Below are 17243 nucleotides of genomic sequence, written 5' to 3'. Positions count from 1 at the left end.
ATCCCTCTGAGAAAGGGGAACTGGTCGGTTGACTCCTTTGTGTCACAACTCTTCGCAAGTCTGGCTCATGGTGGGCGTTCATTGTAATAAACAGTCTCTCAGTTCCTTCTCAGTGAGTTGCCTGCTTTATCTTCGAGTCACTACTGTTTCTGTAATTAAAAATTGATTGCAGGCATTTAGTGTGGCATAGTAAGTGTACACCTTCACGTGAGAGTGGATCCGAGTGGATCCGGTGGCTTAAAAAGCTTGTTTACTGCTAAGTTATCTAGTGATTTTATTAAAACCTTGACCAGAGTGGGGCTGGGCTGAGGGCATGTGTGAAGGATTATAGGTGGAGCAGAAAAGGTTTGCAAATGCATGTTTAGTGTTTGGATTCTCCTTTGCCTGATTTGCTGACAAAATGCTGTTGAGCTCAAAACATAGGTACAAATTCCTTTAAGGGCAGTCTTTTGATTTAACCATGGAAAGGGTAATTTAAAGTAGAATATCATCTGTCTTCACCCTCCATTACTCTGTTTTATTGAGAAGAGTTTGGAAAGCACATTCCAAAGAAATAGAGTTGCTTAGACCTTCTGTTCGCCAAGCAGCAGAAGACTACGGCTAAGTCTAAAAGCCTAGTGTCTGCTTTTCATTGTTTGACTTTGGTATTATGACTTTAAACAGATTATATGAGATCAAAAATTGCTGTTGCAATTAAAATCTTCCAATAGGTTTCAACAATGGTACTTTCAGTGACAACTTTAATCTGACCTCTTCTAGGGGGCCTCATCTCATAGTAGAGGCTCCTATGTCCTGTGGTTTCCAAATAAAGTCAGTAATCCAAAGTAGTGGTGTCATCATTTGATGTGCAGTGTGGAGGTGCACAAATCATTGAGAGAAAATGAACTAAAACTTTAAAAGCTTCCTAGAGGTTGCTATACTTTTCTAAAATTAGCGAGCTTATACAGATGGCCGAATAATTCTGTCTTGTTCAGGTTCATCAGGCTCATGGTAGTAATTGCATGTGAACCACTGAGCAGGGCGTAAATTAATCACTCAGATTAGAGGGCATAGTAGTCTTTACTAGTAAAAGGTAATCTCTCATTTTCACATGTAGTTAACTTGGGGTATGAGATGTTTCAGAGTTGCCTCAATTTTATTTTAAGGGGAGATAAATAGACAGGTAAGAGGGAGTTTCTCAAGAGAACTGCTCAAACCTGTCAGGTTTCAAATTACTGTGTCAATTTTTGGGGAAAGCATATTTTTGCATGTCTGATGTGAAAGCTGTTGCATTTTTATGTCGATGTCAAAAAAAACTGGTTTGTATCAGCTTTATGGAAGTCTTATAAAGTGCAAATTAATAGAGGCTTGGTGTGAGCTCTTCTGCTTTTAATCACATGCATATTCTCATGTGAAATATATCCATGTCTACTAATCTATCATTGAGTAACAAACCATCCCCGCCCTTATGGCTTAGAACAAGGGTTTTACTTTGCTCATGATTTTATAGGTCAGGAGTTCAGGAAGGACTTGTCTGGGTGGTTTGGATCTGACCCACCTGGTGTCAGCTGGGGCTGATGTGGATGGAGGATCCACTTCCAAGATCGATTCTTCACTCGCGTGTGGGGAGCTTCGGTGCTCCTTTCTTTCTCTCTCTCTCCACATGGCTTTCATCCTCCAGAATGTCTCCAGGAGTTTGGGCTTCTACTGCATGGTGGTCTCGGGGGTGTTGCACTCTTAACTGGCTTCCTAGGCCACGTGTTCCAAGAGAAAAGGAGTGGAAGGTGCTGGTCTCCCTGAAACTGCCTTAATGTTACTTCTTCTGTATCTTATTGGTCAAGCTATTGCAGAATCCACCCAGAGTCAAGAGAAGGGGATATAGTTACATTTCTTGATGGGAAGGTGTTAAAGAATTTGAGGCCATTGTCATGCATCAAACCTTCAACCTTTATCAGAATGATCTTGCTTGAGACCTTTTCCAGGGATCTGTAAATTTGGAGTATGTGGATACCTCATTTGATGAATGGTAGGCACTTCTAAATATATCTTGATACCCCGTCAGATGCTGGTCTGTTTGAATATATGCTTGTCTGTTGGATGATTCATTTGGACTGGGAATAGCTGTGATTCCTTTTTCATGTTAGTGACAGGTGTACTAGTGTGGACTCAACTGGTTAGTTGAATTCTAAGTGCGGTTATTTGGATTCAGTCAATAATTAGTCAGGTAAAGTTGGTGGCTTCATGTAGGAAAACTAAGTGACACAAATGCTACATTAAAAACATTTAGATCTTGTAGGTTTGCTTTGGACATAAGGGGAAAAACAGCTCAGGATACAAAAATAATCTACCTTTGTTTAAACTTTTCTTGCTAAGTTTCATTTCCTTTTACTCATGTATTTATTTACCTTCTAAAGCCATGTTAAAGGAAAAAAAATTGACTAGCTTTCAACGTCATCATTATCCCACTACAACTCAACTGAGGTAGATATATTTCTTTAAATATTTCATAAAGTACTAGGCAGATTTTAGTAACCCACAAGAATATTTTTTTAACCTCTTTATTGGAGTATAATTGCTTTACAATGGTGTGTTAGTTTCTGCTTTATAACAGAGTGAATCAGCTATACATATACATATATCCCCATATCTCTTCCCTCTTGCATCTCCCTCCCTCCCACCCTCCCTATCCCACCCCTCTAGGTGGTCACAAAGCACCGAGCTGATCTCCCTGTGCTATGCGGCTGCTTCCCACTAGCTATCTATTTTACATTTGGTAGTGTATATATGTCCATGCCACTCTCTCACTTTGTCCCAGCTTACCCTTCCGCCTCCCTGTGTCCTCAAGTCCATTCTCTAGTAGGTCTGTGTCTTTATTCCCATCCAGAAGAATATTTTGATGACAGTGGCTCTACTAAGTCTCACTTTTAGTGTTAAGGGAAATGTACTGATGTCTTTCAAGACCAGAATTTCAACAGAAAGAGTGATGTTATAAGTACTGTTTACTGGGTTAGCAAGGGCACCTGTAGGTAGGAGGTAAGCTTCTCCCTGCACAACTTTATTAGATTGGGCTTTAAATAAACACAATTAAGGGGAACCATCCTTTTGCTTTCTGAATGGGGCTTGTCCAGAAAGGCCAATCATTTCAAGAGATTTGCTGAAGTGGTGAAATGGTAATTTGACAGCTAGAGGGGATTACACCGGAAACCTGCTTCCCCATAAAATTCTCATCAGGTTGTTTTCAATACAGCTGCAGCTTCAAGTTATCAGGTCTGGCTCTGAGAAGTTTGTATCTTTGAGAAAGCATGCCAGACCATGTACAAAATAATCACAAATATCTATAAATAATCTAATATTTCGGGGCTGCCCCTGAAGAACAGAATTTCTATGAAGGATGATGTTATAAGCTGAGTCTATATTAGAAGAGCTTCCAACACACACACCATGCACACACACTCACTCCCTGTTTCAGTGTGCTAGGGAATCTGTGAATGGTCAACACAATTAGAGGCAGTTGTACAAATAAAGACATATCCACAAACCTGAGGGACCTCCACAGACAACTGTTCTGTTTTCATATGTGTGGGCGGTGGAAATACTTTGGTCAGGATGGCCAGGGGTTGGAGTTTTAAGGCCACCAGATAGCAAAACTCTCAGTGGCATGAAGGTTTTTGTTGACTTGTTTGTTACTAACCCTAGCTTTGTTAAGATCATTTAAGTAGACGTTCTGGTTCTGACTCTGATTTACTCATTTCATAAACCTAGACATTTCTGTGAACGGTTAACTTTAGCCAAAGTTTTCTCTCTTTTTGTTGATAATCAGATTGATAGTCACATGCATAGCACTTTACAAAAATCTCCCATTTTAACAAAAGTTTACTGAATACTTACTGTTGCCATACACTGAAATAAATACCAGAAATAAAACAATACATAAAAAATAGCCTCTGTGAGGAGGTATACAGGCTTGTAGGTGTGACTGTGACAAAATTATAATAAAAGTTAGTAAGTACTATAACAGATGTAAATACTGAATGTCATTGGGAACAGTTAGATCTTTGGGGAGGATCCTTACCTTATCGCACGCTCTTCTTTCACTGGATCACAAACGAGAGCCGACAGTATTGTTTAGTATTCGTGGTGCTTGAGCGAATGGGCGTATTAAAGTCTAACGGGGTAGTTGAGAATGTTTTTCTTCATGTTTTCAGTTATTTTAAACATGTATGTTTTGCTGATTCTTTACGCTTTTTCTCAAAGGGGCAAATGGCTCAAAAATATTCTGGACATTGGGAGGAAGACAGCCCAGGGTACAAACGTGTGGAAATAATTGATAAAGTGCATCTTGCACATGTAGATAAGAGAATGGCCTCTATCTGTTGCAAGGCATAACAAGGAGTTATTTTTTTTCCCTCAAGTGTCTAATGCCTTCTTTTACTTGGAGTTTTATGTGGCTCAGTAATCACATTTGATGAACCCAATAATTGATTAAATCCAGCAAATGATTTCTTTAGTCAGGTCTGCCCATGTCATCCTCCATGAATCAGCATACTTAATGAGTCATCAGCAGAACCTCCACCTTTGCTGTTAATAATAGATTGTCTTGTGTGGGCGGGGATGGGTAGGAAGGTGAGTGGATATCACCCTTCGGCACGACTGCCTTCCAAGCACTCGTATTCTTATGTTAGCAGGTGCATCTTTTGCTGAACTGTGTCCCGTTTCATTCCGGACATATTAAGACTCATTGGTGAATCCTGAAGCTCTTTTGGAGTCACTGACATAGACTCAGTGGATGTTGGTCCCCCTACCTTTGTGGTAAAAAAAAAGACAGCCAGATAACTTGTGGGGGAAGTTAAAGGGGTGATAGGGTATATCAACGCACATATTTGTGCATGCTTATGGATAACCAATCTTGCACGCTACTACTTACTCAGTAGTATTGACATTTAGAGCCCAAGTATTAGTGGTGAAATCTGGGGCAAGAGGATCTTCTAAGAAATAAAGTCCTTTAAAAAATATTTTCCTGGGCTTCCCTGGTGGCGCAGTGGTTGAGAGTCCGCCTGCCAATGCAGGGGACACGGGTTCGTGCCCCGGTCTGGGAGGATCCCACATGCCGCGGAGCGGCTAGGCCCGTGAGCCATGGCTGCTGAGCCTGTGCGTCCGGAGCCTGTGCTCTGCAAGGGGAGAGGCCACAACAGTGAGAGGCCCGTGTAACAAAAAAAAAAAAAAAAAATATTTTCCTATGTGTATTTGGGATGACTATAATTCTCAGAGTAGTAGGAACGTGCGCATCAGCTATGAGAATACGTCCAGTTTACATTCCAAGTTGGCCAGCTGAGTCAGGGTGAGTTTACAATGAATGGTGGCAGACAGAATGCCAGAGAAAGGAGCAAAGTGGTCTGGTTAGGGCACAAATCACAGATGGACACTGAGAATTAGCCACAAAGGATAATGCCCAAGGGAGTTAACATGGGAAATGGCCTACAAGTACTGTGATTTCAGGTGAAACAGCCAGGGGAGAAAGGAGGGTGATGGAGGGTCCACATAGATAGTTTGGTCAGATTTCAAAGTATCAGGCAACTGCCACTCATCATCCCTCACTCACTCATTCGCCTTCTTAATAGATCAGCAGGAGTCTGGGCAGCACAGGTGCAGGGATCTAGACTCAGAGTCTGTGTAGCAGGAGTTGGGAACGAAGTATGGCGAGAGGGTGCTCCCTCCCTCAGAGGTGGAGTCAGTAGCTCAGGCACTGAGTCTGGGTAGTATATTTAGACACTAGTAGGAAGAATGACCTTGGCATTGAGCTGTCATTTTCTGAATCAAGAGGATTGTCTAGGCACAATTCAATCTTCTTTTCTCTTCCATCTTCAGGTCTGATAATTACTGCCATTCTCCCACTCACCCAGGATCAACACTTTTGAGTCCTTTTATATGAGCTTCTGTTGTGTGTGTTTCTTCAACTTTTCCTTTTTGTTCTCTCCTTCACCTGTGATACATGGGTCTCTAACAGGTTGTGGGCTTTTCCTCCTCACTATTTTCATTCTCATCATCTTGGTCCAGTCTCATTATCCATCTCTTAGAGTCTTGAATAGCCTCCTAACCACTCTTGTTATTCTGGTTTCTTCATCTCCATTCTGCTTACCCGTGTCTGATTCCTTTTTCCACAGTGTCACATCTGTTTAGAAAAAAAGCAACAGTAACTCAACAGCAACAAACCTCCACTGGCTTCCTTTCAGCTAGTAAAGACTATCTTCTTGTCTGGGATTTTAAGGGTTTCGTCATCTACCTCCATCTCAATTTTCCTGTTTGTCTCTGTTATGCTCTTTCATTCACCCTGAGTTCCAGTCAAGCTCAACTCCTTGCTGACGGTCATATTTGCCTTGTGTTTTCTATCATTCCTTCTTCATTAACAATCTTTCCTTACATTTAGGTCTTTAATCCATTTTGAGTTTATTTTTGTGTATGGTGTTAGGAAGTGTTCTAATTTCATTCTTTTACATGTAGCTGTTGGGTTTTCCCAGCACCACTTATTGAAGAGGCTGTCTTTTTTGTTTTTTGAATTTTATTTTATTTTTAATATAGCAGGTTCTTATTAGTTATCTATTTTATACACATTAGTGTATATATGTCAATCCCAATCTCCCAATTCATCCCACCACCACCACCCACTCCCCGCTTTCCCCCCTTGGTGTCCATACATTTGTTCTCTACATCTGTGTCTCTATTTCTGCCTTGCAAACTGGTTCATCTGTACCATTTTTCTAGATTCCACATATATGCATTAATAAACAATATTTGTTTTTCTCTTTCTGACTTCCTTCACTCTGTATGACGGTCTCTAGGTCCATCCACGTCTCTACAAATGACCCAATTTCGTTCCTTTTTATGGCTGAGTAATATTCCATTGTATATATATACCACATCTTCTTTATCCATTCATCTGTCAGTGGGCATTTAGGTTGCTTCCATGTCCTGGCTATTGTAAATAGTGCTGCAGTGAACATTGGGGTGCATGTGTCTTTTTGTTGTTGTTGTTGTTGTTGTTGTTTTAACATCTTTATTGGAGTATAATTGCTTTACAATGGTGTGTTAGTTTCTGCTTTATAACAAGGTGAATCAGTTATACATATATGTATGTTCCCATATCTCTTCCCTCTTGCGTCTCCCTCCCTCCCACCCTCCCTATCCCACCCCTCTAGGTGGTCACAGAGCACGGAGCTGATCTCCCTGTGCTCTGCGGCTGCTTCCCACTATCTATCTACCTTACGTATGGTACTGTATATATGTCCATGCCTCTCTTTCGCTTTGTCACAGCTTACCCTTCCCCCTCCCCATATCCTCAAGTCCATTCTCTAGTAGGTCTGTGTCTTTATTCCCGTCTTGCCCCTAGGTTCTTCATGACCTTTTTTTTCTTTCTTTCTTAAATTCCATATATGTGTGTTAGCATACGGTATTTGTTTTTCTCTTTCTGACTTACTTCACTCTGTATGACAGACTCTAGGTCCATCCACCTCACTACAAATAACTCAATTTTGTTTCTTTTTATGGTTGAGTAATATTCCATTGTATATATGTGCCACATCTTCTTTAACCATTCATCTGTTGATGGACACTTAGGTTGCTTCCATGTCCTGGCTATTGTAAATACAGCTGCAATGAACATTTTGGTACATGACTCTTTTTGAATTATGGTTTTCTCTGGGTATATGCCCAGGAGTGGGATTGCTGGGTCATATGGTAGTTCTATTTTTAGTTTTTTAAGGAACCTCCATACTGTTCTCCATAGTGGCTGTATCAATTTACATTCCCAGCAACAGTGCAAGAGGGTTCCCTTTTCTCCACACCCTCTCCAGCATTTGTTGTTTGTAGATTTTTTTTTTTTTTTGCGGTACGCGGGCCTCTCACCGCTGTGCCCCCCACCCCCCGCTGCGGAGCACAGGCTCCAGACGCGCAGGCCCAGCGGCCATGGCCCACGGGCCCAGCCGCTCCGCGGCATGCAGGACCCTCCCGGACAGGGGCACGAACCCGCGTCCCCCGTATCGGCAGGCGGACTCCCGACCACTGCGCCACCAGGGAAGCCCATTTGTAGATTTTTGATGATGGCCATTCTGACTGGTGTGAGGTGATACCTCATTGTAGTTTTTTTTTTTTTTTTTCCAACATCTTTATTGGAGTATAATTGCTTTACAATGTTGTGTTAAATTTCTGCTATATAACAAAGTGAATCAGCTGTATGTATACATATAACCCCATATCCCCTCCCCTAAGAGTATATGTTTAGAAAACCAGAATTCCAAAGAAAAGTCACATGCACCCAAGTGTGCCCGGCAGCACCGTTTACAATACCCAAGATGTGGAGAGATACAAAATGTCCATGGACAGATGAACAGATAAAAAACAAGTGATATATGTACATAGTGGTATATGACTCCGCTGTGTGAAAGAATGAAATAATGTCATTTACAGGAATATAAACATAGGTAAAACGTAAACGTAGGTAATCATACTAAGTAAAGTAAGTCAGTCAGAAAGACAAGTATTATTTGATATCACTTATATGTGGAATCAAAAAATGCACACCACTGAAATCATTGAGAAAACATAAACAGACTCAGGGACGTAAAAAAGAAACATATGGTTTTCCTGGCGGCGGGGACGGAGGTGGGTGTGGCGGGTCCACGCGGCCTCAGGGCTGGAGCCGGGGTCCCCGCCCGCCCCAGCGCCCGCCGCCGGCCGAGCCCCGCGCCCCGCGCCTCCGTCCTGGGTCCCGGTGGCCGGAGGTGCGCCCGGGTCCGTGGGACAGGCGGGCTCAGAGGTCGCTTGTGTTGGGGAAGCGTGCGGCGAGGTTGCGGCGCCTCCGCGGAGCATCGCGGGTCAGGGGCTAGGGGCGCCGTGCTTGCTATGCTCTCCGCCCTTTCCCGGCTCTGAAGCCGCGGCTGTTGGCCTGTGAACCATGTACAAGAATTAGTTGGGTGCATGTCATTCTTCTTGGCATCATTGTGATTTTTTTTTTTTTTTGAGTAGGGGCTTTGCTCCCCCAAAGCATGATGCCTTGGACCTGATTAGTATTTATTAGTGTGGATTGAATTTATGAGTGTATCAGATTGGGATCCTTCATGTATTTCTACCATGGGTCAGAACTAAAGCCAGAATTACCAGGTGGAACTGCGGGTAAATAAGCTCAGATTGATAAATGATTCATACTTGTAGATCACCACATACTCCCACATTCAGCCTCTATTTGGCCGTCACACTGGCCAGGGTGGGGACCTATGAGGTCAGCAAGCCAGATGGCATGCATGGACAAGAATCAAAAAATATGCAATTGCTTGGATCATTGACTCTGCTTTTCTGTTTAAGTACTTTCAATATGGGTCTCTAGCTTTGGGTGGAAACTCTGAGAGTATTTTTGCTCTACATCAGTACTTCAATCTCTACCTCTCCTCCATTCGAACCATTAGTCCTGGAGATGTTTAGTGCAGTGTCAGTGTATTTGTTTGTGGTGCATTATTCTGAATATTTGAATATTTGACTGTTCTGTGGTGTTTTGAGAATCATTTTCTTAGATTGCCTAATAAGACCTAAGTGCTTCTTTAAGACTTCAGCAGCACTCATGCTGGGCATATCACTGTGCTTCAGAAGTTACGCCCAGACTTTCAGTTGCCCAAGTAGGCAACTCTATAAATCCCTCCTAATCCCAATAGCCTTCAATACTAAAGAGGCAGAATTAACTTGATCGATTCAATCATTGGTGAGAGCTTCCAAATTGGGACCAAGTCCAATGCCCAACAGCAGCTTAAGAGGCAGCTTTTGGAGTATCGGGAGACACTGGGTCCAGTAGTGTAGATCAGAGTTTCTTAACCTTGGTACTATGGGTGTTTTCATTGTAGGGACTGTCCTGTGCATTGTAGGGTGTTTTGTAACATCCCTGGCCTCTACTCACTAGATTCCAATAGCAAACCCCCTATACCTAGTTGTGACAACCAGAAATGTCCCTTGGGGGGCAAAGTCATCTGTGGTTGAAAACCACTGGTATAGATGAAAGATGAAGAATCAGATTTGTATTCTGTCGCTAGTTTAGCTTTGCAGTTCACTCCTCTCTGATCTCAGTGTCCTCATCTATAAAGGGATGAGGTTGAACACGAGAATTTCTATAGTTCCTTTTGGCTCAAGAATGATACTCTCTGATTCTAATTACTAAGGTTTTCTACAGGAAAACCGAGACCACCAAACAACATTTCCAGTGATGACAAGCCCTCTATGACCTATAACTGAATCACTGAGGAGGAGCAACATTGCTGATTAGCATGGAGGTCATTGGGCAGGTACCATGGTCTGGCCTCATAGTGATGGTCCTTTGGCCACCAGCCAGATTACCCATGATTTAGATACTTCTAATTTCACCTAAATAGTGTGAACTAATCATGAGAAGGACATTAAAAGGACAAATGCCAAAACATAAACTTTGGCCAAGACATAGATATGTCTAAAAGGCATTTTATTGATTAAATTTACTGTGTGTTTACCATGTGGCAGGGCTTCACATGCATTATCTTATTTAATCTTTACAGTGATCCTTTTACGGCTGAAGAACCCAGGGAAAATAAGTAACTTGACTGATGTCACAAAGCAGAGAAATGGTTGGGCTAGGGTTTAAAGGCAGGTATTTGAGATGCTAAAAATGTCTTGTTTTTTTTTTTCATTCCGGTGGTTTTATAATTTTTTACAGCTGTGGAACCTCCCCGCCCCCAAATGAAGCAGCTTAAAGCTGAATAAAATCAAAGTGTCAGAAAAATATGCCTTTTGGAGTTCATTTCCCTACTCTGCCAATTTTTATTTTCTCATCAAGACATTTTACATCTGACATTTTTCATATTTGGCCTCAACCCACAAGTTGAAGTTCTCAGGAAAATTCAATGAAGACTTAAAAAAAAACCCAACAAGCAACAGTGATATTTAAATAATGTGATTGAAAGGGGAAAAATCCTTCACCTCTACCACCAGGTTTTTTTCAAAATCATCTGTTTTAGTACTTAACTGCTTAAAGTGCTTTGGAGCAATGTAATCAGTCATACATGAATACATAACTCTTTATACATAAAAAGTAAACAGCAAAATAGAATCAGATAAAGGAAAATTTGTCCTGTATTTTTCTACCCTCTGATTTAATATGATAATGGCTTTTCAAAATTCATGAGATCACTGCTTGAATTTTTCCCTTTGTCTCTGCACAAGTAGAATGACTCTCTGCACTGTATTGTTTATTCCCATAACTTTGAGGAGAGGGGACCTGCATGAAAATTTCTAAGCAAGCTGGAGGGAGTAGACTAAGCCGAGAATGTGCTTTGGAAGAGGCATGTCTGTAGTCTTTGCTCATCCATGAAAGAAGGGCAGAAAGTTGGGTCAAGAGCAGGAGTTTGGAGTCACCCATTTCTAGATTGAAATATGAGTACTTACCAGAACCTTTGTTTCCTGTAGGTCAGATGGAAATAATGATACTTCCTAAGGTTCTTGGGAGCCCAGAATGATATAGTATATGTGAAGCACATAGGAAGGCTTTGGTACTTGGAAAGTGCTTAGTCACTGAAGGCTAGGGGGATCCCTCAGAGAGAAACCAGCATTCAGTGGCCACTGTGCAAATGGCTTGCACTTTGAGACAGAGTAGGGTCAAGTAAGGGAACTGGTAGGAAGCAGATGGCCCTGCTCTTTAGGGGCAGGGATTGTGTCTTTTTTACTGAAGTATGGAATCAGCCTTAACCAAGTGATTGGTGACCCTCTTTTGGAAAGAAGGTTGGAGTAGGTGGGGTAGGGGAGTCCTATGCAAGGTCAACAGCCACTGAGACATGGGCCTTAATGAGGAAAAAAACTTGGAAGGGCCCAGTTGGGTGTAGTCATGGAAAATCTTTCCACAGGAAGACACTCATAGTTCATCTTCATATTTAGTTTTCTATTTTGAGGGAAAATATATGTCCTTTAAACTATCACAGAGTGAATAGCACTATGTTTTATTGGTTGATGGCATGCCTTCTAGACTCAGCATGCCTGGCTTCTAATCCCTGCTCTACTATTTTAAGTATATGACCTTTAGTAAATTCCTTAACTTCTCTAAGCCAGTGGTTCTCAAGTGGAGGCGATTTTTCCCCCAGGGGACATTTGGCAGTGTTGAAGACATTTTTGGTTGTCACATCTGGGAGTGGGATATACTACTGGCATCTGGTAGATAGAGGCCAAGGATGCCGCTAAACATCCTACAATACACAGAACATCCCCACCATAACAAAGAATTATCTGGTCCAAAATGTCAGCAGTGCCAAGGTTGAGAAACCTTGCTCTAAGCCTTACTTTCTTCATCTGTACAGAGGGAATAATAATAGTACTTACCTCATAGGGTTGTTGTAAGGGTTAAATGAGATAAAGATTAAACACATTCAGTGCACTTCCTGGCTTTTAGTAAGTGTAAAGAGTATTTTTTGCCATTATTATTAACATTACTGTTTTGACCTGTGATTCATTGTTAATGTAGCAGATTTATGAATTCTGTTTCATAGTTTATGGAGCTGACACATACAACTTTACAGGTGTTTAGATGCATTTAAATTTTATAAGGAAAACATTTTGAAGTACTTTAAATCATGCATTAAAAAAGATTTTGAAGTTGTCTTGAAGGGATAATACTATTTGGCTTATGTATACTCTGTGCTGAAACAAATCAGAAACCATAAGTTCTACATGCTGTTATAGTCTGTTAGACCTAAAAAACATAAAATCACAGATCTTAAAAGAAAGAATTTGATATGGCATATTGTTACATAGGCAATAAAACAGAGCAAATTTACTGAGAAATCAAGTCCCATCTCTTACATGCGGGAGTAGAGAAAGTTAATTATCATAGTGATTTGAGTGAAAGCTGGTAACGACAAAGTGAGCCTCAATATAAATTGGGATGGATTCCTACTTAGTACACCAGACAACAAAAATTGATATTCATACAAGTCCAGAGCCAGTGCAACACCTCTGAAAGCTTGGCTCTATCTGGAGTCACAGGGCAAGCTCCTCTCTGCTGTGAGTTTGTGAATGGCAGTGCTCAGCCGCTAGGGGATAGGGTTGCCCTTGTTGTCTTGTTGCCCTCTGATATAAATACAAATGGTTGACTTTTTAATAATCAGTTTCTTAATCTTTAAGGTACGTTTTATCATTTACATCATAATCAAGAGTTTCTTAGAGTTAGCACAACAATTAAATAGCTTAAGAAAAGAATGTGATGTGTGCAATGTGGACTGTGAGGTGTGTGATCACTTCTGCTGGTACGCCAAGTCCATAATTCCAAATAACGTTGTCATGATTTTGTGATCATTTTACTAATTCGAGTGTACTATGTTGTTAGGAAGAGTAATATATTTGCTAGCTACCACTGCTCACTCATGACCCATTATTAAGAAGGATCGAAAATTAACCCTTTGGTAATGCAAACAGTGCCTGTTTGATGGGTAAACAGAAGCCTCATTCATTAGAGGTCATAGTGTTCCCCCTTGGGAATGAAGTTGCTTTATAATAACAGTGCCAATGATGGTGATGCTGGTGGTGATGGTGATGACGATGGTGGTGGTGATAGTGTTGGTGGTGGCCCACGAGCACAGCTATTCATTAAGACTGTAGCTTATGCTCGTTAGATCACACTAACTTCATACTTTCGCCTGTTTGCTTTACAGTTGCTTTTTTCCCCTGCTGATTTCTCTGCGTTGAGAAATGTGTTCCGAGAGCATGATTTAGGGATTTGACAGATGAGGTTCTGATGAAGCCATTGTAAAGCTAAATTGCTTTTCATTTAGCACCATTATTTTGAATAGAAAGAAAATTTCCTTAAATTAGTCTCTTATGTGGAAAATGAATCACGTTTAAAGGGTACTTTTGATCTTTAAATTGGTGGGCTGGATGGTTCCTCCTCCTTGATATCAGTGACTTACTTCTGCCATTGGTTTGCACGGGACCTTGTAGGGGCATAATTACACCAGAAGTCTGTAAGCAAGACAATACAGCATTGGCACTCAGAGCATAGATTTGGGGGTCTGAGAGGCCTAAATTTAAATCTCATTTTCACCCCTCCTTAAGTTTGTGATTTTTCAGCTGGTTAAACCTAAATATTCTCAGGGTATGGGCTACTGATAGTACCATAAGGTTGTTGATAAGGATTAAATGAGACAATGTATGTATAGTATGTGACCCAGTTCTAGGTATATAGTAAGTGCCTAATAAATATTAGCTGTTAATATAATGCCCTGCCTTCGAATAAAAATTAAGGGCCACAGAATGCCATTCTTCATCATAATTAAGAATGAGACCTTGCATGTTCTCTGCAAAACTTGACCTCCCTCAAGGACTTATTCTACTTGTACAGGAGATTAATTCTTCGTGATCTCATGTGGCAGAGGAGTGGTTGGAATGGTGCCAGCAAATTATGGGCAGGGTGTGGGAGAAGTTGCCGCCTTTTGCTTCAGGTTGATCCACAAAGCGTGAAGATAAAGTACAGGTCTGTAGAAAGAGCCTAAAAGAGGGAATCCAGCCATTTTAGCCAGAGATTCTAGGTGTCCTCTGTTCACTGCTGCTCTCTTGGTCCCTGTATTCATTCTCAAAGAGGTCCTGCAATGCACAGGTCAATGGGCAGACACCTAACACACCCACCAGAGTTTTTAAAAAGGGAGGTCAAGTATGCAAAATGAAAGTCAGTCCACGTGGTTTGCATTGACAGTGTTATTGAGAGGTTGAATGAAGAGTACATTAGAGGTGTTTAGTTTTAAAAATGAGTTCTACCAAAAGTATTGAGTAAAATCAAGTTAAGCATATTTTATTTATGGATGTAGACTTTGGCCTGTCTGACTCCACTTGCGGGCTCTTTATTTCACTTCATGTTTACTGAGTGTCAACTATGTGATGGTCAGGTACTGTGAGACATTCAAAAATAAATAGAAAGAGTAAGATGTGGCTTCTACCCTTTCTACCCTACCGTTTACTGAACCCAAACCCTGCTTAGTTTGGGTTCAGTTAAGGCTTGCTGGAGGAGACGCCTGAGCTGAAACTTCAGGATGAATAAGCGAAAATAGGCAGATGTGGAAAGGTCGTATGGGTATTTATTTAGAGGGAATAACATGAGCAGATAGTCGATTTTAATCAGTTTTGTTATCTGAGCTCCGGTGTCTGCTCTGGCTTGAGTGAGGTTTGGTATGACAGCTTAAGGCAGGGTCACTGTGCCGTGGGTATCCTTGTGGGTGAGCCTCGAGCCTTAGCTGCTGCACAGAGAAGTAGATAATCACTCCTCTTAGGGCTGCAAGGAGAGGAGAGAAGACAATTCATAAAGACTTCTCTACTCGAAGGCACGCGGTGCGGCCACCTGGGCTCTGTGGACCTATTGTCTCTCAGAACGGCTCATCCCAAAGAAACTGTCACTGCAAAACAAGAATCAAAGGGCGAATTAAAGAAATCTCCTGCATCTTCCAAAAGGGCGTAGAAATTAAAAGGAATGATGAGAAGTGTTCTCTGTTTTCTCAAAGAGTTTTTGTAAGGCTGGTATTTTTCTTTCTTCTGTGTCTGGTAACATTTATTAGCCAAAACCATCTGGGCCTGCATTTCTTGTGGGAAGATGGTATTCAAGCAATTCTCAAACGATATCAGGATCACCAGGAGAGCCTGTTAAAACACAGCTTGCTGAGACCGCACCCCCAGATTCTGATTCCGTAGGTCTGGAGTGGGGCCTGAGGATTTACCTTTCAAAAAGTTCCCACGTGTACCTGATGGTGCCATTCTGGAGAACCACGCTTGGATAACCACTGCCTTAATAGGAATAGGGCTATTTGGATTTTCTATTTCTTCTGTGTCATTCTTGATAAGTTGTATTTGTCAAGAAATTTGTTCATTTCATCTGTGTTGTGATATTCATTGGTATAATGTTGCTTACCGGCTTTTTAATGTTTGTAAAATCTGCAGTGGATTTCATTCCTGGTATTGGTAATTTGTGCTTTTTTCTCATTATTTCTTGATCAGTCTTGCTGCTTGTTGATTACTTTTGTTAATGTTTTTAAAAACCTAACTTTTTCTACTGGTTATCTGTTTTGTATTTCATTGCCTTATGTTCTGATTTTGATTATTTCTTCTGTTTACTTTGGGTTTAATTTTCTAACTTCTTAAGATGAAACTTAAAGCATTGATTTTAAACTTTCATCTTTTCTAATACAAGCATCTAAGCTATACAGTTCCCTCTGAGTTCTGTTTCTCCTCTGTACCTCCCTGGTACCTCATCCATACTTGTAGTTTTACAATTGTCAGCTGGATTCTTGTTTCTCTCCATAACGGTCCGATAAACTCCTTCATAGAAAAGACCCTCCTACTCATTTTTGTCCCCCTAATAAACGCATAGGATGAGTATGTTGCAGCAGGTGGATGTGCGAATGTGTTCGATCTGGTGGCTTAGATGCTTCCTCCTTTGTTCTTGTTTCTTGCATGTGTGGTTGTCAGACAAAGGAACACCACTTACACGAGGAAAAGTCATTTCTGAAGCAAGCTATGTGAGGGTAGAGCTGTCCTTGTTTTGAAAAACTGTTACAGTAGGTGTCAGTAAGGCCGGCCTGGCACTCAGAGAACACTGTTCCACTGCCTAAGTTGGTTGTTGGTTGAATTTTCTCTGAGTTTCCCCGCCTCTGGCATTTCCTTGGAGGCCAGGCTACCCTTCGTGCTCAATACCAAATGGAGTCAAGATGAGATTTCTCTCCATTCAAGTCGGATTTCACAATTGACCAGGTGCACTGTAGCTGAAAAGTGGGGTTGCTTTTCCCATTTCCTCAGCAGCAGCTGGCATCTGTGGCTGTGAGAGGCACGAACAGCCCTCTGCTAATGTACTCCCATCCTAGGGCAGATGCGGAGCCATCCTGTTGGAATTTCTAGCTCCTGGCTCTTCAGAGACAAAAACTCTCAAGTGCATGGATTTTCTGACTTTTGGCAACTCCTTTAAAGGCAGAAGAATTAGGGTGTTTGTTTCCCAGGGGAAAATGGGAACTTCTCTGGGGGATTGAGTTTTGGGGCCCATCATTGTGCAAATCATTTACAATAAACAATTATACCAAAATATTCTTTTTTATTCTCACACTTCAAAATCTACACCAGTGGTATAGATCTCAAAACAAACAAGCTAGGCTGAGGAGAAATCAAACTTTGATTTGAAATGCTAATGACTGTGATGGTAATAATAATAATAATAATAGCCATAATAATACATGATAATA

At 41.3% G+C, this 17243-nt stretch overlaps 1 protein-coding gene across 5 annotated transcripts in view; it reads left to right on the top strand.

The window, feature by feature from the left end:
* The window catches only part of PDE1C (phosphodiesterase 1C), a gene marked incomplete at both ends in the record, with an annotated part of 531390 nt that overhangs the window by 282294 nt on the left and 231853 nt on the right, over positions 1-17243 (top strand). The gene's annotated exons all lie outside the window — the stretch shown is intronic.

The sequence above is a fragment of the Mesoplodon bidens genome (genome assembly GCF_964165515.1).
Source record: "Mesoplodon bidens genome assembly, chromosome: 9".
NCBI classification, from domain to species: Eukaryota; Metazoa; Chordata; class Mammalia; order Artiodactyla; family Ziphiidae; genus Mesoplodon; species Mesoplodon bidens.
Note: the sequence above shows the minus strand (reverse complement) of the source record. Positions and strands in the feature narration are given on the sequence as shown.